Source organism: Myodes glareolus, chromosome 5, assembly GCF_982192425.1.
Source record: "Myodes glareolus chromosome 5, mMyoGla1.1, whole genome shotgun sequence".
In the NCBI taxonomy this organism is placed as follows: domain Eukaryota; kingdom Metazoa; phylum Chordata; class Mammalia; order Rodentia; family Cricetidae; genus Myodes; species Myodes glareolus.
In genome coordinates this window covers 7,542,093-7,567,332 of record NC_142030.1, presented here as the reverse complement: position 1 = coordinate 7,567,332, position 25,240 = coordinate 7,542,093, and the positions used below count along the sequence as shown (strand labels likewise).

General features: G+C 43.4%; 1 protein-coding gene and 1 pseudogene across 16 annotated transcripts in view; one reads left to right on the top strand and one right to left on the bottom strand.

Moving 5' to 3' along the window:
• The window catches only part of Esrrg (estrogen related receptor gamma), a 613,673-nt gene that overhangs the window by 173,494 nt on the left and 414,939 nt on the right, over positions 1-25,240 (top strand). For all 16 annotated transcript variants that reach the window (XM_085687546.2, XM_085687547.2, XM_085687553.2 and 13 more), the window contains one exon: positions 19,272-19,359. The gene's annotated coding sequence lies outside the window, so the exon portion shown is untranslated. The remainder of the gene's footprint in view (positions 1-19,271; positions 19,360-25,240) is intronic.
• Positions 2,054-3,055, bottom strand: LOC125403740 (triosephosphate isomerase-like; annotated as a pseudogene).

Sequence of the window (25,240 nt, the reverse complement as noted above, 5' to 3'; positions counted from 1 at the left end):
TTGTTTGGATTTTGGTGTAGGAAGAGAAAGGAAAGGAAGAGGAGAAGGAAATGGGAATAAAAAATGGAGACGGGGCCAAAATAAGTTTTAGTTTCATCTTAATGCTTCTATGGAGGTGATAAAATTGAAATTGGGTATAGAGAAAACTGAGGATGTGGTCTCTAGTTCATGTAGAATATTCTAGAAAGGCCAAAGAAAAGTGAGACTGTAGACAAGAAGCTACAGTGTCTGGGACAGGAAGCTCTCCAGGTTGCTGATGAGCTGCTGTGGACATCAATAGCCTAGCAGTCCTGTAAGAGTGAACTCTCAGGACCGAGTGTCTGGAAGATTGTGTTGTGCTCTAGCGGACATGTCAGGATTAGGACCTTCGCTGGAAGAATGTTGCTGGACTGCCTCCAGCAGAGGGATGATACTGTTTGGCATATTCTTTAAAAGTGGATTGAGCAGGCATATTACAACGGGAGAGAGACGTGACTAACAAGCATAGGAATCAGGTCAGCATCATAAGTATCAAGGAGAAGGGAATTAAAGTACAGTAAGGAAGCATTTCATACTAACAAAAATACTAAAATGAAAGAAACATTAACAATGAAATATCTGCTGATGGTAATCGAATGTATAATAATGGAACATGATCTTTGCTTAAGTCTCTCTCTGTGTGTTCACACAAATATTTGAAAAACAGGTAGTTTATATTAAGTCAAAATTCCTATTCTGTTACCTGACAATTCTACTCTTTTATATTTGCCCACAACAGTCCATGAAAAAGTGAACGAAGCGTCCATAGCCTATTTATTGATATCAGTAAAACTATGCAATAATCTTAAATTCTCATTAGCAACTACTGAGTAAATTATGGCTGCTGATACAGTGAAATGCAGTAGAATGTTCTAAGACATTCATTGGCATTGATGAGTACCATAAATGTTTTATGTTATGGAAAAGGAAACCAGATATTACCTCCATCCCATCAAAACAAGAACAACAGCAACAATCAAACAAGAAACAAAACCCACTATATTCTCACTCTTGTAAATTCCTAGAATATGACAAAATAAGCTTTGGTAATTGAAACCACACCCGATTTTCCTCTGTCTGAGATCACTAGACCATGTCATAAGGGAACTTCTAGAGCAGCGGTTCTCAACCTTTCTAATGCTGCAACCCTTTAATGCACTTCCTCATGTGGTGGGGACCCCAACCATAACATTATTTTTGTTGCTACTTCATAACTATAATTTTGTTAGTGTTATAAATTGTAATATAAACATCTGCGTCCTCTGACCCTATGAAAGGATCACTGGACCCCCACAGAGGTTACGATCCACATGTTGACAACCATTGTTCTAGAGTGGTAATAATTCCTCTACTTGACTGCGGTGGTTTTAAGAATTATAAATTTGTAGCCGGGCAGTGGTGGTGCACACCTTTATTCCCAGCACTCGGGAGGCGGAGGCAGGTGAATCTCTGTGAGTTCGAGGCCAGCCTGTTTACAAAGCAAGTTTCGGGACAACCAGAGCTGTTACACAGAGAAATCCTGTCTTGAAAAAAGAATTTTGAATTTGTAAAAAAAAAAAACTATCAAATTTCACACCTTATTTGTATATGTGCATGTGTGTGGTATGTGCGTGTGTATGTGGATTTGTGTGGGTGCACACGTTTGTGGCAGCCAGAAGTCAGTGCTGGTTGTCTCCCTCAATTGATACAGGATTTCCCACTGAACCCAGAATTGGTGATTTGAGTAGGCTGGCCTGCCAGAAATCCCAGGGAAGGTGTCTGTCTCAGCCTCCCTGGTGGGGTGGTTATGGCCTCACCACGTTTATGTTGGTTTGCAAATCTGAACCCAAGTCTTCTTGTTGGCATGACAGGCAGCTTACTGACTAAGCTGCCTTCTGAGCCCTAAATTTTTTATTTTTATTTATTTTTTTTAGGGTCAGGTTTTATTTCCCTTACATGTAAGATGGTTCACACTGTGGGAGAGGGGAACATCCGGCCTCTTAGGGCAAGAGGATCTTGACTTTAGTGTACACTGAGAAGAGAAGGAAAGGTGATTTCACTTTCCTGCCTTGCCTGAAGGGGCAGAATCAGTTCCACTTGTTCCGTCCTCCTCCCCCAGCCAGGAAGTCACCTTGGTGAAGCAGGCGACATATTTCATTCTAACCATTGTGTGAGGTGGTATAGGGATTGGCCTGGTCCCAACCATTACAGGGAGGTATAAAAGGTTCAGGCAGGTACAGTGTGGATTAGGACACAAGATGGGGCAGATGACATCAGAAACATGTGACTGATGGGAGCTGTTCATAGTCGTGGCCTGGCAGAGGACAGGGGACATGGACGGTGCTTATAGTTTGGCATTGATGATGTCCACAAATTCAGGCTTGAGGGAAGCCCCACCCACGAGGAAGCTGTGCACATCAGGTGCCAGCTCTTTGCAGGTTGCTCCAGTCACAGAACCTCCATAAAAGATTTGGGTGCTCTGAGCCACCGCATCAGAGACATTGGCTTTCAGCCATCCCCTGTGCTTCTCATGCACTTCCTGGGCCTGTTGAGGTGTTGCAGTCTTGCCAGTACCAATGGTCCATACAGGTTCATAGGCCAGTCCTTCACATTATCTGTGATGACCTTGGTTTGCTCGAAAACAACCTTCTTGGTGATGCCAGCTTCCCTTTCATTTAACTTCTCCCCAATACAGCCAATCACTCCAAGCCCCTCAGCTAGGGCATAGGCTACTTTCTGTCCAGTCAGCTCATCCGACTCCCCGAAGACGTGCCTTCTCTCCGAGTGCCCCAGCACTCCCCATGCGGCTCCTAAGTCTTTGATCATGCCAGGGCTGATCTCCCCAGTGAAGGCCCCATTGGTCACTTTGCAGCAGTTCTGCACAGCTGCAGCAATCTTGGGATCTAGCTTCTGCCTGGAGAAGTCAATATATTTGTGTGTGTGTGGGGGGGGGAAGCGCACAAACCACCTGGGTGTCTGCTGGCACCTTAGCTGCGTTCAGGGTGCAAATGAGTTCTCCCAGGCACATTTTCCTCCTATTCATCTTTCAATTGCCCCCAACGAAGAACTTCCTGGAAGACACTACACTGGGACCAGCTGACTGAAGGTCAGTACCCTGAGCCCTAAATTTTAAATTTTAAAATTGACACAGTCTCTTGTAAGCAGTGATTACTAAATTTACTAGTAACTAAATATTTTCATTTTCAAAAGCGAAAGGTAGGAGAGGCAAACTTGGAAACAAAGATGATGTATAGTGGCCTAGGGAGGAATGATGGTGGTGTGAACCCAGGGTGGTCAGGATAAATAGATGAGACCTAGACATCTATTTAGAGATGCCTGAATTGTGGGAGAGATGTTAGCAGAAAAGTGGATAATATCTCTGAAGTTTTTTAACCAAGCTACCAGATGATGGAAACTATCAAGAAGAGGGGTAGATTTGATTAAAGGATGTAAACTAGAGTCATTTTTATAAATATTTGAGGTTTATTTTGGTTATACAAATGAGTATTCTCAGAAGGACATGGATGAGTTCTGAACTCATCGAAAATATATCAGCTAGAGTCAAAGTTTTGAAAGTTGTTAGGTATTTACAAAGAGTAGCTGTGACTGGGTAGGCAGAGAGAATTGAAACATGGAAGGGAAGGTCTGTGGGTTTAGCTTTTTAATGCTTACAGCATAATGAAGATGAACACAGTGAACACAGAAGGTAGGAGACCCAGTGCAGCAAGGAAACATCTGAGCCTTGACAAAACTTCTCACACCTACAACCTCATTTGTTCTTTTTCCAGAAGTTTTGATCATAGTGATCTGGTGTTTCTGTAGCCTGCATATAAATGTCACCCACAGGAATAATATATATTTGTGTGTATAGATAATTATATATATTTATTATTTCAAGACTTACAGAATTCTAAGGTTTTGTTTATTTTTTTAAAATTGTTCCTTGACTGAAAGCCTGTGACAAAGGCATTGTCCCAGCCTCTCCCAGGGTGCAGTTTTATGATGTCTCATGGAAGACTTGGCCATTTTCCTGTTATCCACGACTCTCTTGAAGCTGATTTTCTTGAGACTGTGACTGAGTAGTCAATGAATAACAGAGGTAAGGAAGGGTGGCCTGTTTTGGCTAATGTTCTAGAGGATGCAGTTCATCACGGCTAGGAAGGCATGGCAGCTGAAGTGAGAGGCTGCTGGTTGTGCCCCAACCACTCAGGAAGCACGAGATGAACAGGAAGTTAAGATGAGCCTCAAGGCCCACCCCCAGGGGACCACTTCTTCCAGCAAGGCTCTGCCTTCTGGAGGTTTACAGTCTTCTCAAAGGGTCCCAACAAGTGGGGATCAAGGGTTCAAGGCATCTGAGCCTGTGGAGAACATTTCACTTGCAGACCATAATGTGTGGTGACTTCACTTTCAACATAGCGTCATAGCCAATCATTTCTGAAGACTTCTGGAGAGACTCCAAGTTCAGTTGAATCTAGCTCCAGGTGCTATGGGCGTAGAATCGAATGAATCCCCCATTCCCACATGCTGAAGCAGACTCACAGAGGTCATAGTCATGTGTACACAACAGCCTTGATGATCCAAGGCATGTGTTTTCTATACCTTTAGAGCTTCATGGCATCGCTAGAGTATGGTTCGTGATCTTTGACAAATTTTATATACGATCCTTTTGTTTACACATGCTCAGATTCAGTCAGGAGGAACTTTTGGGTGTTATCTATTGAAAAGAACACAGTTCAATCTGCTTTTGTTTCTCTTGAAAGGGTCAGATTTCATCACCTTAAATTAGGTATCAAGAGTTGGAATAGGACCTAAGAAATGGCTCAGGGATTAAAAGCACTTGCTGATCCTGCAAAAGACCTAGGTTCCATTCTCAGGACCTGTATGGAAGCTCAGAACAATCTGTAACTCCAATTTCAGGGGCTCTGATGCCCTCTTTTGGCCTCATAAATACATGCAGACAAAACACTCATACACAGAGTCAAAATGAATAAATCTTTTAAAAAAAGAACCGTGAGTAAAGGGGCTATGTCTAGGGTGTACAGTGAAGCTGAGCAAACTTGACTCTGCTAGCTCTAGTTCATATATAGTTGGGAATCATCACAGAGCATTCTGGAGAACGGTCACTAAGAATGTGTGAATGTGTTTCCGGTGGAATGGGGCTACATTGTAGTTTCAAATCCATTTCATTGTGCCATGAAATTACGGAAGCATTAAAAAAAAATATATGGAGTTTTGCAGTTAAAACACAGGTGAAAATAGTGTAGTTTATTTCCCTCAGATGTTTGTAAAGATTTGTATTCGTTTATTTTTTATTGGCTGTGGGTATGGCGGTGGGCGTTTCTACCACAGCACGTGTGTTGGAGTCAGAGGATGGCCCTTGGGAGTAAGCTCTCGAGTTTCATCTCTTGGGTTGTAGGGGTGGATCTCAGGTCATCGGACTTGTACCATGAGGGACTTACTTGATGAGGCATCCCATCAGCCCTTGTCTCATTTAAAACATGGTGAAGTAAGGTGTCCTGATGCAATAAACTAACAAAATGAGGTGATGATGAGCTGATATCCTGATAGCAAGGGATAATAGTTCTCTCTCTCTCTCTCTCTCTCTCTCTCTCTCTCTCTCTCTCTTTATTTCCCCCTTTCCCCACCCTCCCTTTCTCTAAACTGAGAAATTGAAAGGAGAATGGGGTCCATAGAAAATCTAAAGGAATGCTTGTACAGCATAGCATCTGGCTATCTGATAATTTTCACTATCTTCCAAATGAATAAATGATAGTGAACCTTGTGTGTGTGTGTGTGTTTGCCACATGTGTGCATGTGCCTTCAGATGCATGAAGAAGACATTGGATCCCCTGCAGCTGTGCGACTTGCCTGGTGTGAGCGCTAAAACTGAACTCGGGCCCTCTGGAGGAGCAGCAAGTATTCTTAACTGCTGAGTCATCTCTCCACCCTCAAAATGTGCTGGGTGTTTCAAAATAATATGTGAGGATATTTGAGCTAACTTTTACACGATTTTAAGGTCTATTTACATCCTTCCTGTCTGGTAAGTGCTGTGCAGCCTGCACAGCTCTGTGATTTACGATGACATCACGTCCTTTCCGAGATAACAGTGTTATGTCACTGAACCTGAAGTGGCGGTGTCAAAAAGGCACCGGAATAATTACGGTCTGAAGGACTGCGCTTTAGTTCAAAGTGAAGCCAACTGGGTTGAGAGGGAGGTTTGTGTCCAGGTAGAGGGGCCGGGGAAGAAGAAAGTAGAATTTTACCCGAAGCATTTTCCTACCAGGCTTTGGGAAGTGGAAAAAAAATTTAATGGAAGGGTGACAGAAAAAAAAATAGCAAGGCTTTAAACTTCACACTATTGCATTCCTAAGAAAGGCTTTGGAAAACGGGGCGGGGGGGGCGGTGGCTGGGAGGGACGTAAATGGCAGCAGCTGCAGCCATGCAGCGGCAACTGCTCAGCATATGTAAGTGCAGTTGGAAAATCATGGTCTTGCAGAGAATGCTCGAAATTGGTCCCTAATGGCCTTGGTTTTTGTCATATGGTCTTGATTATAAGGCTAAAATTGCATTGCCATGCCTTTAGTGTGAACGAGATGGATGGATAATTACTACGTGCGCTGAATACCTTTCTGCAAGGGGAGCTAGGACATCCTCTGGCCACAGGAGCTAGCCGATCCCCACTATCTGTCAGAAAAGCTCTGAGAGGCCAATTCATCACCATCCTGGTGGGGAGTAATGGAATTGGGTCTTCTTTCCTTGAGGGTCCCTGCTTCCCGTGTATATGCATATGCAAATTGTAGGTACACGGAAGCAGCCAATGGGAGCGCCATGAGGTAGCATGTGAAGTAGCAGGGGGCCTTACTGAAGATGAGAGGTCTGGACTGGAAAAGCTAGCTCTCTAGAAAATATCCTGCTCTGTGGCTGTTTGTGGCCTTCCACTGCTATGGAGGCAGAGAGGGAGATCCTGAGGTTCCCTTTGACATGATGCAGGAGGCTTAAAATTATCAACAACAGGAGCCTTCAAAGAAATAAGAAATGCCCACAGGCCAGTGATTTCAGATAAGGAGAAAATGGGTCCGGGAGACGGTTTGGTTCGGTTCGGTGTTCAGAAGCCCTGGCTGTGTAGAAGGCCTCGTGTTGCTTGCCAGCATCTACATGGTAGTCCACAGCTGCCTACAGCCTGTGATTACAGTGCCACGGATGCAACACCGTCTTCTGGACTCCACAGGCACCAGGCATGGTATGATGCACACACATACATACATACATACATACAGGCCCTCACACATGCACATAAAATAAAAATAAGTACATCATCAAAGAGAGAAAGAAGCAGATTTTTTTGTTTGTGTTACTTTCAACAGACTTTGCTCCTCCGGGAGCTTCTTAAGGGGATACAATGATACTAACAGAATGCCAGCTGCTGCTGCTGCCACTACTGCTGGGGATACATTTCATGGCCATCTAGAAGTGGCTTTCACCATCCCTGCTGATGCGAGCCCCGGAGAGGGCCATGTGAGGATTAAGAACAAACCTAGTGCTTTGCCCTAGGTGAGGGGCCTGCCCTGGTGTCACAGACTGTGAGCACTGTCCTCCTTTATCATGGGACATTTATGATGGTCCTACCTGCAGGGAGGTGGCTTTGCCACATATCTCTTTGTAGACTATGCACAGTTGGCTCGGGGGGATGGGGTACAATATTGTACTTCACCGCACCTTGATCATGGAGGCCAGGACCAAAGGGCGAAGCAGACCCACTTTTCTGAAGCGTGAGTCTCATCTGAAAATGGACACGGATCTGAGAACGTCTGTATCAGGAAACTGTATGGCTATGATATGTAATTTTCCAAGCCCCACGTGGGTGTTGGAATTGTAGTTCTACACATTGATTGGTCAGGGTTGGCCCGTGACGTAGATGCTACGCTAGTCTTGTTTTGATGCAGTGCTGTAATTAAGATGAAGAGGAGACAAAACATCCAGCTGAGGACAGTCCCGACCAAGGCGGCCTGGCCACTGGAGTCTGAGCCAGGACCCACCTACACGGTAGAAGGAGAGAAGTGGAAGTTGTCCTCTGCCCTCCACACGCATGGCAGGATATCTACTCCCATCTAAAATAAATAATAGAGTAATAAAGAAAGTTAAAAATGAAAAAAGAAATTAAGAATGGATGTTTCTTTGCAAATTAAAGGGGATATAAAGGACAGAGCACTATCTGTGCATAAGTGCTCATGTGAGTATGTATGTATATGTGTCTATGCATGTATATATACATTATGTGAACACATGCCTATGTGTGCACATATATCTGTGCATATTATACATACACATGTACATATGTATATGTAGGTACCTATACGCACGTATGCATGTGTGTATGTACATGTATGTATTATGCATATATATGCATTATGTGAACACATATATGCCTATGTGTGTACACATAAATACACGTGTGTGTGCACATATATCTGTGTATATATAATGTGTGTGCACTTATATATGCATGTGTGTACTATCCACACACAATGCATGTGTGTATGCATGTGTGCACATGCGTGTACGTGTATACAAATGTGTAAATGCACGTATATATGGATTGATTTATAGATGGCATGTGTGTATAGGAATGCACATATATGCATGTGTATGCATGTATATATGAGTGTATATATGCATATGTGTATTCCTGTGCAAAGGGTTCATCAGACTTTAGTAACAGTTGATCTGACATACTTAATACAGGCTTTTATTTTGTCATATCTACATAGTTTCACCCATTATTATCCTGCATAGTAGTTAAATCCGGGATTCTGGGGCAATAAAACATGAGGGTTATACTATCTTGGTGCTGTTTTTAGCTTTCATTGCTATCGAAAGCTGCCAAATTAGTAGCATTTTGTGATTCCCGATTTAGCTCCCTTAATAAGAAGCAGAGCTAAAAGCAGCCGACCAAGCAGCTGAAGACTCATCACAAGCCAGTAAGATCAATAAGCTAAAAAAAAAAAAAGTAGGAAAAGTTTTTGAGTGACAGCTTAAAAATGGAAAATTTAAATATATACCACTGCCTTCTGCTCCATTGTGCAATGCATAAAGCCCATTTTGGCTGTGTGTTCTGTATGTTTTTAAGCAGTCAGGAAGGTGATTTATTCGAATCTCCAGATTTGTGTTTATGTTCCAGGCTGTAAACTATGCTCAGAGCTGTATGTCTGCAGGCAGGTGTTAATACCGGGAGGGTTACCTAAGTCTAGCATTGCTGGTATTGTTCAAAGTGTAGGTACCGGGCTTTAAATAGGAGCGTCAGTATTGACACTTGCTGTATTATCTAAGTCCCCGAATGACTTGTACGGGATGCCTCTGATCTGCAGCACGGGAAGTGCTCCGTATGCACAGGCCCAGGCACGGGGTCCATTCAAGGGGTCCAATAGGAGGGATTCATAACTCTGTTTTAAACAGTTTCCTTTCCCGTCACCACTGACTTTAAACTTTATTCTATGGTCAGTGTTCTGAGAAAGTCTGTTTCTGATCTTTCATCATGTGACGATTCCATACATTAGAAAGACATATATAAGAGGCTGGAGAGATGGCTCGGCAGTTAAGGGCACAGGCTGTTCTTCCTGAGAACTTGGGTTCCATTCTCAGCATCCACATGGAGGCTCACCACTCTCTGTAAGTCCAGTTCCATGGGATCCTGTGCCATCTTCTGGTGCCTATGAACAGTGCATGAATTTGGTGTACAGCCATACATCAAGGCAAGCCACCCAGACACATAAAATAAAAACCAACAAATATCTAAGAAATACTTATGTGAGAGAAATAAAGATTCTATACGTTAAAAATCTTGTTACAAGAGACAAGTGCAAAATCGAAGTGAATAACAGGAACACGTGGGAAATGTTTCTACTTCCTGAAGTCAGAAGCTGTTCACATCCTCCCCTGATTTTAGCCTTACTCATCTTGTAGGCATTGGTTGCACTTTTCTTGGCTATGCTCGTGTCTAATTTATGTAACATGATGAATATCTTCAATAATTGTGTAAAATAGTTCATGTTGCAAATAACAATTACTGCCCGGGATAATGGGGGGACAGGAAGTCAAGCACACGTTTCATCTTCCGTGTTCAAGCCGTGGCTTCACGTTGGTGGAAAGTTTGTTGTTATTTATGGCTTCATCTAGCACTTTTATTTGAGGATTGATTCCTGCATGGTGGTTGGTGTTACCCTATACAAGTAAACTTAATTTCTTTTGTTGAAAATCAAGACAGTATTTCAAGACTGTCTGAATTTCAGCAGACACACTCTCCTTTATTAAAGGCCATAAACAATGAAAAGGCTTTCTTAAATTTTCCGTTAGAAATCACAGGCAAAGCGACACATCAATCATGAGTATGTTAATTTATGTAGGTGTCCCTAATGTGATACCGTAAAGACTGATGACACATTCAGCTGAGGTCCTAGGTCATTAGCATAGGAAGCCAACAGTCCTATCTGCTGGGCCAGTCCCTCCTTTATCTAGCATGCAGTAGTTGGGGACCAGCTTCACGCCAGACACTGTGCTGTCCTCTGGGTGACTCTATTTGTCCCTTGATATTTGTGGAGATTGAGAGCCCTACGGACACCCATATCCCAAGATCCTCAGATGCTTTATAAAGTGGCATGCTATTGTCAATAGGGTGCTTACATGTCAAATATGGCATGGATATGGCAGGAGTAGTGTGTCCTGTTAGAGAAAATGGCAGGAAGTCTGCGCATGTCAGGACAGTTTTTTTCTGCGTGCTTTTGGTACAAGATGGGTTGGATTCACAGTTGTAAAACCCAGGGTGCAAGGGGCTGATGCTAGAGTAATCATCATATATTTTCACCTTAAAAACACTGTCAGGTTTCATCAGTTTGGGGGAAAACATTTACTTCCTCTGGAATGGACAAAGTACAGCCAAATACATCATGTGTAGCCAAGTGTATTTTCTTTCCTTTTTCTTTTTATTTAATGTGCATTGGGGTTTTCCTGTACATATGCCTGTGTAAGGATGCTGGATCCCCAGGAAATGGACCTATAGACAGTTGCGAGCTGCCACACAGCTGCTGGGAATTGAACCCGGGTCCTCTGGAAGAACAACCAGCGCTCTTAACCTCTGAGCCATCTTTTCAGTGACCAAATGTATTCCCATTGCCTGGTGTCTTCTTTCTGTTTGCTATTGAATGTGGTGTAGAGTTGACTGGCAGTTGACAATCCCATGGGATTTCTTTGCATATGTCACTAAAATATCTTAATCTTCAGAATTTATTGGGCGGTGGCAAGAGGAGAACAAATCCCAGTGACACAGAAGGACAGACAGTGACATAGGTTTTGTCAGATGCAAACCTAGACACACCTGTGAGCAGAAAAGCTCCAACAAGGAACTGCCTCCATCCGACTGGCCTGTGGGCATCGGCTGTGCTGCTAATTGATGTAGGAGGACCTGGCCCTCCATGGACTGCTGTCCCAGGGCATGCAGGCCTGGGCTGGATGAGAAGCATACCTGAATGAAACAGTCTGCTGGTGACCAGCATTCCTCTGTGGCCTCTGCTTCAGCTGCTGCTGAGGCTGAGCCCCTGAGAGCCACCTAGATTGCCCCGAAGTATGACAAGGAGCCCAGAGTACTTTAGGCAATTCTGTTCTTCTCCCATCCTTCCCTGTAAAAGCCCGGGACACAGTGGCAGTGGGAAGGCAGGGAGCCAGGGACCCGCAAAATCTAGGACGTTTTTCTTTTCGTTATTCTTTGTTGCCTCTTTTCTGAGTGAAAATACACAGCTTCGGTCTGAAAAGAAGCTCAAATCCTTATGCAAAGATCTTGTAAACAGACGCCCACAGGAACCATCTGCTTTTCTAACACACACAAGTGATTAAGCTCTGGAGCTATGATTGTTAAAATTTTAAAAACACAACAACTCCAAACACCTCCAAATAGATGCCTTCTGCAAGTTTATAAGGGGAAACATACGATGTCTTACATAGTAAATAACATGGAAAGGTCGAGACAAGCTTTGCCATTTCCTTCTCTCCCTCCCCATCACTTCCTTCTTTCCCCCTTTCCCTCTCCCCATTCTTCTCCCTTTCTTCCCCCTGCCTTTTCCCCTTCTATTATGAGTGTTATGAAAATGTACGATTTATCCACTTAAAATATGCTACTGAGTCTACATTTTCAACAACCTGGAATGAGCCCTTATCTTTACATTCATTATTATTTTTGCCCTTGATAAAGAAACACGTGTGCTCAAATGTGTGTGTGTGTGTGCCCACGCACATGAGAGGGTGTCTTAGCTCCTCCTAGAATATATTAAAAGACCTGGTCTACTTGGAAATTATGAATTCATACTCTTTGTCCATAATGACTGAGGAAAGTCAGGTCAGGGGAAATTGAGTATGTTAAGAGCTCTCGTTTTAATTGTATAATATCGATACTGCCTTTATACTTAATTCCCTCGACAAGTTGCAGAGCATATGGTTTGGATCCCTCATCCTTTTCAAACATGGAAATGCTTCTAAATTGGGGCATTTCAGTTAGGTGACGTTGCTGGAGGGAAGAAAGGACTAAGCATCATCCTGGACTACAGTGTTATGGAAATAACTCATGTCCTAGCTGGCCACTGTTGGCGTGGAGACTTACATGGAGAACCTCGAGTGAAATAAAACCTGTAGGTAAGGGAACTGTATTAGATCAGAACAACTATCTCCACTTCCCCAGTCTTAACCAGTCCCCATCTGTAGCTCTGTCTGCGCGACTGACGGGAGGAAAGACAGTCGCTAGGAAAACAGTATTTAATTATGGTGATGCCATTCAAGTACCAAAGAGACCGCTAATCTCTTAACCCTCGCCATGTGATGATCAGTTTGGTGGGCTCCTGCCATTCTTTGTGGCCTGTACCATGTGCTTACCATACTGGTCCAAAGAACCCATTAGGCCCCTTGGTGCTTTTGTTGTGTGTGGAGTTTTCACGAATCCTGTGACATGCCCCCTCTGACACGCTGAACCTGTGTCTTCCTGCTGGGGTCTGGACCCCCGGCCCTGACTCTGTCTCACCACATCTCTCAAATTCAGTCCAGTGCTCAGCTCTCGGTTGCCTACCGGTACTGATGTTGTGGTCCTGGTCTCCACTGTTCAGGACTAGGGGCTTTGTAGGAGATCCCGACTCCTTTGCTTTAGTACAGAGAGTTCTGTGAATGTCCTGGAGAGTCAGTTCTGTGCATGGGAAGCAGAATCAAACCTACAGGTGATGCAAGCCTGTGATTTATTAGTTTTATTTACTCCCAAGTTAATGTTAGGCCTCAAACTTTGGAATATATTAAAATTAGAAACAACAGACCTAGGCGGTGCTCTATAGGAGAATGATGCCATCTAGTTAAGTAACCCATAAGGAACTGTCCCGGGGAGGGGGGGGTGTCTCTGGATTTTTTCTTGTTGGTAGAGAACAAGCTCTCGGGACTAACTTCCCTCAGGCCAGTTTGTTCAATTTCCCTAACCCCTGCTTCCCTGCAAAAAAAGAAAAAAAAAGAATCAGAGTTAGAGCTTTACACAGTGGTTCTTGTTCAGACCAAGTATCAAAATCAGGGTCCTAATATAAGGTCAACTAATTGAATTTTATCCACCAGGCTGAAATCTAGCAGTCATAGCCGACGCAGACACTGGCTGTTTCTTTCTTTCTTCTTCTTCTTCTTCTTCCTATTCTTTTATTTTTTATTTTTTTACCTTCTTTAGGTTGGTAGTCTGAAGTCATTTTTTAAGTGTGAATGATGCAATTTCTTGTATCTTTCATTTAAAATGCTACTTGGTAAACAGCGGTGGAGATTAGTGTATTTGTAATTTAAATGAAGACCATACATCATGCCAGAGTCTGCTAAGAAAGAAGAAGTTTAGGGAATGATTCATGCCCCCTCTCTGTGTGATCTACTGTAGAAAATAAATAGGCAAGGAATGGCAGAAAGAAAAGGTCTGTGGATTTGGGAGGTGGAAGCCGAACTATCTCTAGAAGTCACTCCCAACAGCTAAATCTTTGTTTTCTTCAAGCACACTAATAAATTCTTCCTAATTCATTTTTTATTTTCTCTCGGGGTCTGCTTGGAGATTTGCTTCAACAAAGGAAGCATCATGTTACACCTTTTAAATAATTGATGCTTCTCAATCCAAGCCAGCTTCAAGGAAATTCTGAAAATAGGTACCAATTGAGCAGAGGCCTCCTTCCTCCCCACACTCCCTCCTTAGCACTCTCTGCTCTTAGTGTTTGTTTAATAAAACCGCACTCCCCACCCCCTTTTTACCTCCCGATGAAGCTGAGAATGCTGCCTACCACAAGGCTTGGGGCATTGCCTGGTACTTGGCGTCTCTCCTTGGATTCACATCATTCTGCTTTGTTAAAAATTACAGAGAGCAGTTTGCTGTACGTGGAAGTAATAAAGAAGCCTTAATTAATCAGCAGAAATAATTAGCAGCAATGTTATGTCATCTTCAGCACCAGAGATGGCTGGTTGTGAATGTAAAAGGAAGGTAAATTGGCCTTAAAATTGTCTCTAAGACTCTAAAGTATGGTTTTCACATGGATCACATGACCCTGAAGGCTCACATGACCCTGAAGGATCACATGACCCTGGGGAATCACAGCACCCTAGAGAATCACAGCACCCTGAAGAATCATACCACCCTGAAGGAAGGATCACGAGACCCTGAAAAAGGATCACACCACCCTGAAGGATCATACTAACCTGAAAACTGGGCCAACAGTAACCTTGCCCATTTCTAGCAAGTTTTAGAAGGTTCCAAGAAAATGAAGTGATCTGTGTTTCCCCAAAGAGTGAGAAAGGATTTCCATCTTACCTCCCTGTGGGTACCTCTTGTGGTTGTCCAAGGCTTGGAAAAGCCATGTTGGCTTTTAGGCCGCCCTGTGTAAGCCAGATTGCCTTCCAGGGCCTTATTTCCATTGTTTGTAAAGGAGTTTCTCTAAGACTAGAGAAACTAGGGGTTTCTCTCTCTCTCTCTCTCTCTCTCTCTCTCTCTCTCTGTCTGCTCTCTCCCTCCTGCCCTCACTCTCTCTCTTTGTCCCTGTGTCTCTCTCACACACAGATAAACACAAACACACAGGCCTCTGATAGTCAGCAGTGGCTTTCTACTTTCTAGGACACGAGAAGTCATACTTTATTTCACTTAGGGTGCTCGAAGTGTCCTAATCTGTTGGAATAGAAGGTAAATTTTGTATCCTGTTCCTTCTCATCATTTTTCTTAGTCATTTACTAAGTTTTCTTTTCTCCCTACATATTTTCCTTATTCCTTGCTGATTTCCTACAAGTCAGAGATAAAGTAGAAGAGGAATGTTTATCAAAGTGTTAGACGAGAATTTTGGCTGAGTTACTGAAAAAAAAATCACATACTTTGAAAATAATCTGTCTTCATTAACCATAAAGCTTTCTCTATTAGAAAATGTACCAAAGTCACTTGCCTATGTTGTAGAAATGGGGAGGGGGCAGATAATGAGACAACTGATTCCAGAATGCTGAATTTGAGCTCACTTACACTTAGGGAAGTTTTCTGTTTTATCCATCATGGGAAAAAGATGTATCTAAATAGATAGCTTATCACCCACTTTCTAACTAGCTTAGTTTCTGACCATTCTATTCCAGACTATTCTGTTTTTCCCTTATGAGGATGTTTCCTGGGAGACACTGAAACCCTTTTTGCTATCTTCTTTTCTAGCGAACAGTAGTTCCTGTATATATCCTGCATTTGTTCCTATTGCCTCTTCTGATGGCCTTTATAGAACTACCCCTTTCAAATCCTCTAGTAGTTAAATCTGTTCAGATCAGCATGAACAAACATGATGTGCAGGACGCCGAGGCGCTACTGCTGATCTCTTCTGTCTCCCCCTGTGTTCGGTTTACATGCAGAGGGAACAGGGGAACACGCTCATTTTCTTCTAAAGCCCCTTGGCTTGTGCTGTCTGCTCGCTGGTCTTGGCAGTATGAGAACTGATGGCAAGAATGTTCTGCTCAAACTCTGGTACCTGAGTGGAAGTCAGTTCCAAGGCTACGTGGTGTAGTGAGATAGATTTAACAGGGTTTCCCTAAGGAGAGGTGTGGTTTTTTTTGACTATGGTACTATGAGATCAGGACTATGATGTACCCAATAATTTCTCTCTTTCTTGGTAAGTCCATCCTCAGTACAGACTAGGTAGGGACTTAGTACCAGCTTTTGCCCTCTGGAGGTGAAGAGGCATTTCCCTCTCAGAGGAAGTGTCTGTAAATTGCAGAGGCTTCTGAAAGGGATAGTTTAGGGTAAATGTGGAGATGGGACAAGAAATCCCATTGCCCCAGGGTCAGTGGCTTTGTGGCAGTTTACATTCAGACAGGATGTAAAAATATTCTGTGAACTAGGGAGGCAGTCGTGATGCTGGCCCCTTAAGCCTCACACATCACAACCAGAGTGGAGTGTTGCTCTCTATATGGTGAAGGATCTTCCCCATACAATGCGCATCCAAGCCACGCATCTGCTAGTGCTGGATCCTGGAATGACTTCTTTGTCGTCGGCTCATACATCCGTCCTCAGGAGTTAACTAAATGTAAACAATTTCCAGTTTATAAAACGGTGTGTTTCTGTCTGTATTTTCTGTTTGCTTGAGATTCATGAAGCTAGGTGAGGTGAAGCGTCGTGTGTGGTCTAGGTTACCCAGAGAAGTCTTCTCCCTCACTGATTCTGTCACTCACTTTTTCTTGTCCTTTTTGAGGCATTAGGTAGCATGTAGCTCGTGCTTGCCTTGGAATTTGTTATGTAGCTGAGGATAACCTTGAACTTCTGGTCATCTTGCCTCCACCTTTTGAGTACTGGAATTACAGCCATGTCCCGCCATGCCCAGCTTATGTAGCACTGAGAACGGAACCTAGCACTTCTTGTATGTTAGGCACGCACTTGACTCATTGAGTTGCCTGCTAGCCTGTGTCACTGAAGTTCAGAAGGTTTTTAGCAGGTCTTTTTGGTTTCACTGTTCTTCAATATATTTTTTAACCAAGAAATTGTCCATCTTGGTTAATTATCATCCATAAAACCAGGATTTATGGGGAGGGGGGAATTGGACTGCATTTTATTAAGTAGCCATCATAGAAGGAATAGAAATTAAATCCACATGTTTTTCTATCCATCATCTTCTCTCACCCTGGGACCTTGGGTACATGGAATCCAAGAACTGGTTCCCACAGCCATGGTTATAAATGTTTTGAATTTTTATCAGTCTCAGATATGGGGTTTGACAAATAATACATTTCTTATTTTCAGCATCCTAAAATTTATTTCAGCACAATGATGTTTGTATGCATGTATATAATGTTCCTGGATCATATTCAATGCCCCCTTGCCCTTTGTTGTCCTGTATACCCTCTTCTTCCTCTCTATCAAGAGTCCCTGTTCTAGACAAGAAGTGCATTTTACCTAAATAATTAAAATCTTGTTTCTATTATCATTATTATTATGTGTGTGAGTATGTGTGAAAGATAGAGAGACAGAGGGAGTGAGACAGAGAGCTGGAGGAGAGAGACACATGCAGAGAGAGACAGAGAGCTGGAGAGAGATGGGGTGATGTGTGTGTGCATGAGACAGTTTTGTCCAGTTGTTCTCTCCTTCTGCCTTTGCATACATTCTGGTCACCATGCTTGTCTGACAAGTGTCTTTACCCGTGAGCCATCTCACCGGCCTGAGTAACACATTTTCAGTGGTACCTTGAACACTGCAGTCCTCTTGGTCGCAGCCTTGGTCACCGTGGTCATGACTGCTCAGATGAACACCTGCACCACGTTCCCTCTGTTCCTCAATTTTTCTAAAGACACAAATCCAAATCAGCTTCCCCAGGCTTCTAACTCTGCAGTGCCATTTGGGTGGGATCTTTCCTAATGTTCCTCTACATTCCCACAAATTACAGCTTTTCAGCAGGCCTCCTGTGCACGCAGTCCTGCCAAACAAATAGGGTTAGGTTTTCACCTTTGTGTTTTCTCTGTCAAGTAGCCTCCTTTCTTGACCCTATTCCCTGTCAAATTCCAACCTACACTGGACCCTTCCATCCCTCTTCCCTGGTCCTAGAGGATCTTTGGCTCCCATTCTACCCAAATATTGTCTTCAAAATGATGCCTTTGTTTTCCAGTACACCAATATTTATCAAAGCAAATAAACTATGTTTCCATCTGCATATTTTTGTAGCCTTGGAGCTTCATTCTTGGTCATTTGTCATACATTGTAATTTTAACTCCATCCTTGCCAAGAAGGATGCAGTGGTTATCAGGATGGGGTGGGTGGAAGACTATGGACCTGAACTGTCCCAGTGAGGAGACTTAGTAGCTTTCTGAAGGCAATGCAGACATCTTGAAATGCTCCCTCCCAAGGTCCGCATCTAGCAAATTTACGCCCCCAGAGAGTGTCATGGAAAATGACCTGGTGCCACCTGGCTACTTAATTGTTTCACCTCTTTTACGTAAGTCACTGTACTAGGCCAGTCATCCAACCAGTTATTAGGAGCATCCAACTACCTGTTGGTTGTGGGCTTTCCCATGTTCCTTCCATGAGGTATAAGTCTATATCACTGTTGCTCGGAACAGCTTTTCTATGTAATGGTGATAATGGGAAGTATCACGTCCTATGTATTGGTCTCCTTTGCATTTCAAAATTGGAAAACTTCAAGTCATTTATGAGATTTGACCCAAGACCTTCTTTCGATGGACACGCTGCCAGTAGCAACTTTTGTTCACTTTTGGTTGCAGCCCTTTGAGAAGTTACTTTGCAAATGCATGCCTTTCCATCCATTCCCAAATAAGAAACAAAACCCTCACGTGTGGAGGGAGAAATCCATGTGGTCTTCAGACTGATGTCAAGTGAGTCCATCAACCTTGAAAGAACATTTTTGTGTTGTGATTTTTCTTCCAAAAGCTACATATGGTGTTATAGTGGGAACTCCCCTGAAACTCTGATTGGTACATTCACTAAAAACAAGAGAGGAATGGAAGATTAATAAATTCAGGAACGCTGAAAAGAAAGAAAGCCTAAAATAAAATTGAAGACTATCCCTTGGTTGGAGTGTTAATATAGCCCTGAATGTAGATATAGGGAAATCAAAGACTCGCTAAAGGCTCAGAATCCTCTCATAGCTATTAATGTGTGCTCAACTCTATTGCCTAGAGGATTTTATTAAATGCAGTGGCCAAGAAAATGACCTCACTTTTCCCTTTTCTTTTTTGTCTTTTGGGTTGACTCCTTGCTTGTATCACACAAATAGAGCTATCTGCTGGTTCATCAATGAAACAACCTCAGATGATGAAGATGTAAGGAAAGCACCCCACGCTAACACTGCTGCAGTTTGAAAGGTAAGGTCCTTACCCCACGAGACTGGGAGATGCTAATGTTCTCTTAAGATCCGTGTGACATCATGCCTGTTGATACACATGCGAGGGTCAAGCAGCTCATCAATATCTTTGTCTATCACGTTGTGTTGTGGTCGCGAGAGTTTTGTTTATAACCAATGACACAGTCAACAAAAGAGCTGATATTTTTCATGTTTAGTCTTTTAAAATGGAGAAGCAGTATTTTTTTTTAAATGGGCAGGGTTTCACAGTGTAGCCTTGTCTCACTATGTAACCTTGCCTGGCTAGGAATTCCCTATGTAGATCAGGCTGGCTTCAAACTCACAGAGATCTTTCCTGTTTCCGCCTGCAAAGTGCTGGCATTACAGGCATGCGTTGCTATGTCTGACCCCAAAGCAGCATTTTTAATGCTCTCCAGGGCTTCATTTTGTTGCATGTCCTGATGTCTTGACATGAAGATGTCACGGGGGTGGCAGGGATCATGAGGCTCCTTGCTCAGGCTCTGTCCTTGTTGCCCTGAGATTAGTTAGCCAACCAGTGAAATGTGTTTGTCGGGTCAGCCTGTTTCTGAGTTCTGCATGTTGGCAAGGACAGAGTATAAAATATTACTTTTCTGTGCCCTGGTTCTGTGCTCATGATAGGCAAAACTCTCTGATTGCAGCTTCTGCAAACTGAATTACAAACTCATTATCTCCTGAATGCTCTGTTATTTCTATGGATAAATGTTGAGTTTATTTCACTTCGTTTTTTTGAAGGAAAACTGTAGGTCTCCATTGAGAACTATAGGTTACCACCCATTCCTCTGCTGGTGTTCTGAGTGCAGTAATTTCACTTGACCTATGAACTACACAGAGATGGCTGTCACTGGAGGCTTGAGGGGGTGGGGGAAGGACCATGCTTCCTTCCAGGTCTGGCACATAGGTGGAGCCCAGGCAGAGGATGCAGTAGGTACTGCCTCCTCCAGGTAGGAGGGACGATGCCATGCCTGCTGCTGAGGGTCTACTGAGCATGTGCAGTATGGCAGACTCAGGAGTGTTTGTCCAGAAATGCATGCCGGTTCTGCCTCCGTTCTCTCTGTGGTGCTTGCTCCTGAGTCCTTCGGAGCATGGCAGGCCTCTGAACACACAAGCAACAGGTTTTGGCTCCAGTGGGAAAATGGCACTTTCAAGAGTGAAATTTCATTCCCATGGGATCTGAGGTTTTTTTTTTTTTCACAATCTGACAGTGTTTCAGGATGGGAAAATTTCAGTTTTTAGGGGTAGATAGGAATCAAGGTGGCCTTTGCTTTGTTGTCTCAGTCAAATCCCTAAAGAGGAGTTTTGGCCCCAAACCCTTCATACCCCTATGAGTCTGGGGTATGAAATATTGCTCGTAGTAGTATCCTTTTTAGTTCAAATATTGTTTGCACCTAAATCTACTTGTCTGAAAGGTTTTGTTTCAGAAAATGTGAGTGTTCTTCAAATTCACATTTGTTGTGCTCCTGCAAAAAGGGCCAATTATTTGCACATAAAAAGTAGGCTGGCTTTTATAAAGTATTTATCACAAGATTGCTTTAAATAACAGTTCTCTTAGAGATTTTCAAATAAGACCTTGATTTGAAAAACATTGCTGGTTCCTCTCCGGACTTTCAGACAACACATCTCCTTTAATGCGAGGCAGGTAAAGGGGTAGAAATCATGGAATGAGGTTGTAAGTGAGCTGCATAGGAATGAATAGGGTGTGTGTGTGTGTGTGTGTGTGTGTGTGTGTGTGTGTGTGTGTGTACAGATGGATTCTCCATGTTTGCTGCCTATGGAGAGGCCATAGGTGAATGTTGGCATCTTCTTCAGTCTCTTTTCACCATCTTTATTTGTCAGTGCAGGGCATCCTCCTGTCTCCATGCCCCCATGACTGAGTTTTCAGGCACCTGATGTTTTACATTTGTGCTGGTTACGCAAACTCAAGTCTTCATGCTTGGGCAGCTGTCCTTTTCCCCGTGGAGCCATCTCATCAGCCTGGGAATTAAATTTAGGAAATAATTTACTTTCATGAAGTTTTCCAGAGAAAGCACCATCACCCCTATCATTGGCAGACTACATCAGAGTAAAAAGTGGGGGGCGGGAGGAAGGCAGGCCAGTTTGGGTTTGGGAAAGAGAAATAAATCTATTCGTTTGGAGGGCTGCATTCTGCATTATGCATGTACGTAAAAGTGAGGTTTGCTTTGATCCTGTCTATTAAAAGTTTATTTTTAAACTCAGACTGGGCAGGAATCCAGCAATGCTCTTTGTCCTGCAGCATGTCCTGGGCTCCGGGTCCCCAGCCTGGCAGAACTGTGCCTAAGCAGGAGGAAGTAGGAAAAGTATGGATAGTTGATGGGTACGAAGGGTTTTTTTCCCTCCCTTCCTCCCCTCCAGTTTTGAAATTCAAATTGAATGCAATTTTCAGCTCATTTGAGCCAGAATATAGTGTTGCTGAGCTTCAGTGGCTCTTAAATTCAAGACTCACGGGAGGAAACAGATATCATCTGTCACCAGGGTGGGAGAGGGGAAACTACACATTTTATTCAGAGGAGGCAGAGCTTCAGTCACTAATTCCGACCTTCCGAGGACTAATCATTCACCAACCAACTGATCAAGTAATCAATGAGACCTTCAAGGCACCCAGCTTATGAAGTCTGGGAATGGCTCCTCTCCCCTCCCCAGCTCGTAAGAATAATTGCTCGTCTATTTTTGTATCATTGGTATTTTAATACCTTTTTGTTGCAAGCTGGGTCAGAATATATCTTGGCAATCTTTTTTTTTCCTGCCCTTCCTGGCCGTTTTTATTGTTTCCGTATTTAGTGACTTCATCAATGTCCTTTACTTATGGTTGGAAATTAGCAGAAGGCTTGATGTTGGCTCTTCAGGGACAAGATGTGAGGTATGCTTTACCAAATAGAATGTGGTGAAAATGCCACTTCTTTCTGAAGGCATGCCTAAGTGCCAATTAAAAGGGGAAGGCCCACTCCTAGTGCACTGGAGCCTGCGAATGTGGCTTATCTCCCGCGTGGATGTTTCAGGAACCCTTGAGAAAGCTTCTCTGTGAATTTCTGACACACTGGATATGTGCCCTGGGAATACAAATGGATTCCAGCGATGACGATTTGACGTCCTTCCTCTGATTTCAGAAATGATGCTGGGTGGCGATCCTGCTCCTGGTGTGTGTTACAGGCTTTTGCCCCTGGTGCTTAGCCTGGTGCGGTTAGTGTGAGCCGAAATTTCCAGGGACAATAGAATCCACTCATTAGCCCTTATTAGGCAAATCTACCATTTCTTCCCTCTCAAATTTCATGAGAAAAAATTATGATAAATTAGATCTCAGTTTGTAACCAAAAACACTTAGAAATGCAAAATGTTTGTAGTAGGAATAGAATTTGGCAGCATATATATTTATATAGATATCATATGTGTGTGTGCGTGCGTGTGTATGTGTGTGTGTGTATATGCATGCTCTATGCTGTGCATTCTCGAAGCTTCTGAGTATGTGCCAGCAGGGATGTTCAAATGCTTACTCTCACATTAATGAAATGATCAACTTCTTTATTGTCCTGATGGCAATGCCCTTGGGTGTGAGAATTCAGTGAGCAGGTCCTACAACACTTCCTTTCTAAGGAATGGTGCCCTGGCCCATCAGCCTGTTCGTATCTCTCTGGCAATGCCTTAATCCAGCTGTTCATATAAGTTACAGGAATTGTGATGTATAGTGAGAATCGTGTTTGGGATCAGCACCTATTCTTGATGAGGCTTCTAATACTTTGGAATTTCCCACTGTATAAGAACTCCTCTTACTGAACTGATTGCACCCATATGCTCCTGAATGAGAGCAGCTCTCCAGAAAGACAAAGCCGTGGACAGAGCTTGAGGCTTTCAGCTCCACTTTCCTCTTTGAGGAGTGAGAAAGGAGCTGGAGGTCAAGCCAATGACCTGCCAGAGCTCCTCAGTGAAGATGCCACCAAAAGCTCTGAAACGTGAGGTTCAGAAGGCACATGGAGCTAGGGTGGTGTTGGCGCACTCCTTTAATCCCAGCACTCGGGAGGCAGAGGCAAGAGGATCTCTCTCTGAGTTCGAGACCAGCCTGGTCTACAAGAGCTAGTTCTAGGACAGACCCCAAAGCTACAGAGAAATCCTGTCTCAAAAAACCAAAAACTAATCAACCAACCAAACAAAAACCAGAAAAAAAAAAACCAGAAAGCACATGGAGGCCCTAGGAGGCCAGGGGACCAGAGTACGAAGTTCTGTGCCCATTGCATGTATTCACAATGATTTGCTATTTCCTATGTAGCCTCTGTAACATCATTTTATAAGTTAGCACACAGGGAAAGTGCTTCCCAGGTGCTGTGAACTTCTCTAGTAGCATATTACCAGGGTCAGAGAAGGACTTCGAACAAGGCTCTCACTTGTAGTCGGACAAAAGTTCTGGGTAGTCAACAACTTTGGGGTGGTGTGTAAAGTGCAACTCATTGCTGGGGGGCTGAGTCCTAAACCTGTGGGCTCTGTGTGTGTATGTGTGTGTGAAGATATATTGTAGATGTGTTGTCTGTGTGTGATGGGTCTGTTATATATGGTATATGAATGCTGTGTGTGTGAAGGGATATAGTAGATGTGTTGTCTGCGTGTGACAGGTGTATTATATATGGTGTATGAATTCTGTGTGTGTGTATGTGTGTGTGTGTGTGTGTGTGAAGGGATATAGTAGATTGTTGTCTGTGTGTGACAGGTATGTTATATATGGTGTATGAATTCTGTGTGTGTGTGTGTGTGTGTGTGAAGGTATATAGTAGATGTGTTGTCTTGTATGATGGGACTGTTATATATGGTGTATGATTGCTGTGTGTGTGTGTGTGTGTGTGAAGGTATATAGTAGATATGTTGTCTGTGTGTGATGGGTGTGTCATGTATGGTGTATGAATGCTGTGTGTGTGTGTGTTCATCATGCTGAGCCATCATTGCATTAAGTCATGCGGTTGTTAATTGCCGGCGGTGGAAGAGCTGATATGGAGGTGTGAGAATACGGAACACATGAACATGGAACCGCTCTGTGTTGAGCGGAAGGTAACGCACTGCTTACCTTCGAGCATCCTGGTTCACTCTAACTTCTTGGACAAGAAATCAACATTGTAAACTAGTTACTAAGTTAGTCGATAGAGCTTTGACTTTTCTATTCAGAAATGCTTCATTAACAAGTAGACGTGCTTGGCACACAGAAGGCATGCATTGCGCTGCCTTGTGGAGAATGAAATAGTTGCTTCTTTAACCTAAGGGGTGTGGCCAATACTAGAGATGCCATATCAATCTGTCTCAAATATACACCATGTCCCCTCACAGTTTTCCCCAGTTCATCCCTCAGCCAATCAGATGCACTCTAACTGGAGTTGGGAAGAATGATGATACAGAAGACATCAGTGGTGAAGCTATTGAAATTCATCACTGAAGTGCTGACTGAGTGAACTTCTCCATAGACACTGAAGGGCTTGGCCAGTAAAGGACCAATATAGCACTGTTGTCCTGGAAGAAGGCAGGCGGACTGAGTTCAGGCCACCAGCGAGAAGAGACACACGTGTGTCAGAGGCACAGTACATGTGCAAGAGACACTCGGTTGTGTGGAAATAGGCATGATGAGGAGTCTCTGTGGTGAAATGTCCTGGCATGTAGCTAAATGAAGAGTGCATCCTGGTTAGAGAAAGCCATTGGCAGAGCATGGGAGACGTCCCAGAGACAGAGCTAACAAAAGATAGTTTGAGGGAGCCAGGCATCGGAAATAAATATGAAACCAGTAAGAAAAAATGGCCTGGGGCAAGAAGGAGAAGGGCTGTAGACAGGGAAATAGGAAGAGTTTGGCTGAAAGAGTTTCTGAAAGATGGATATTC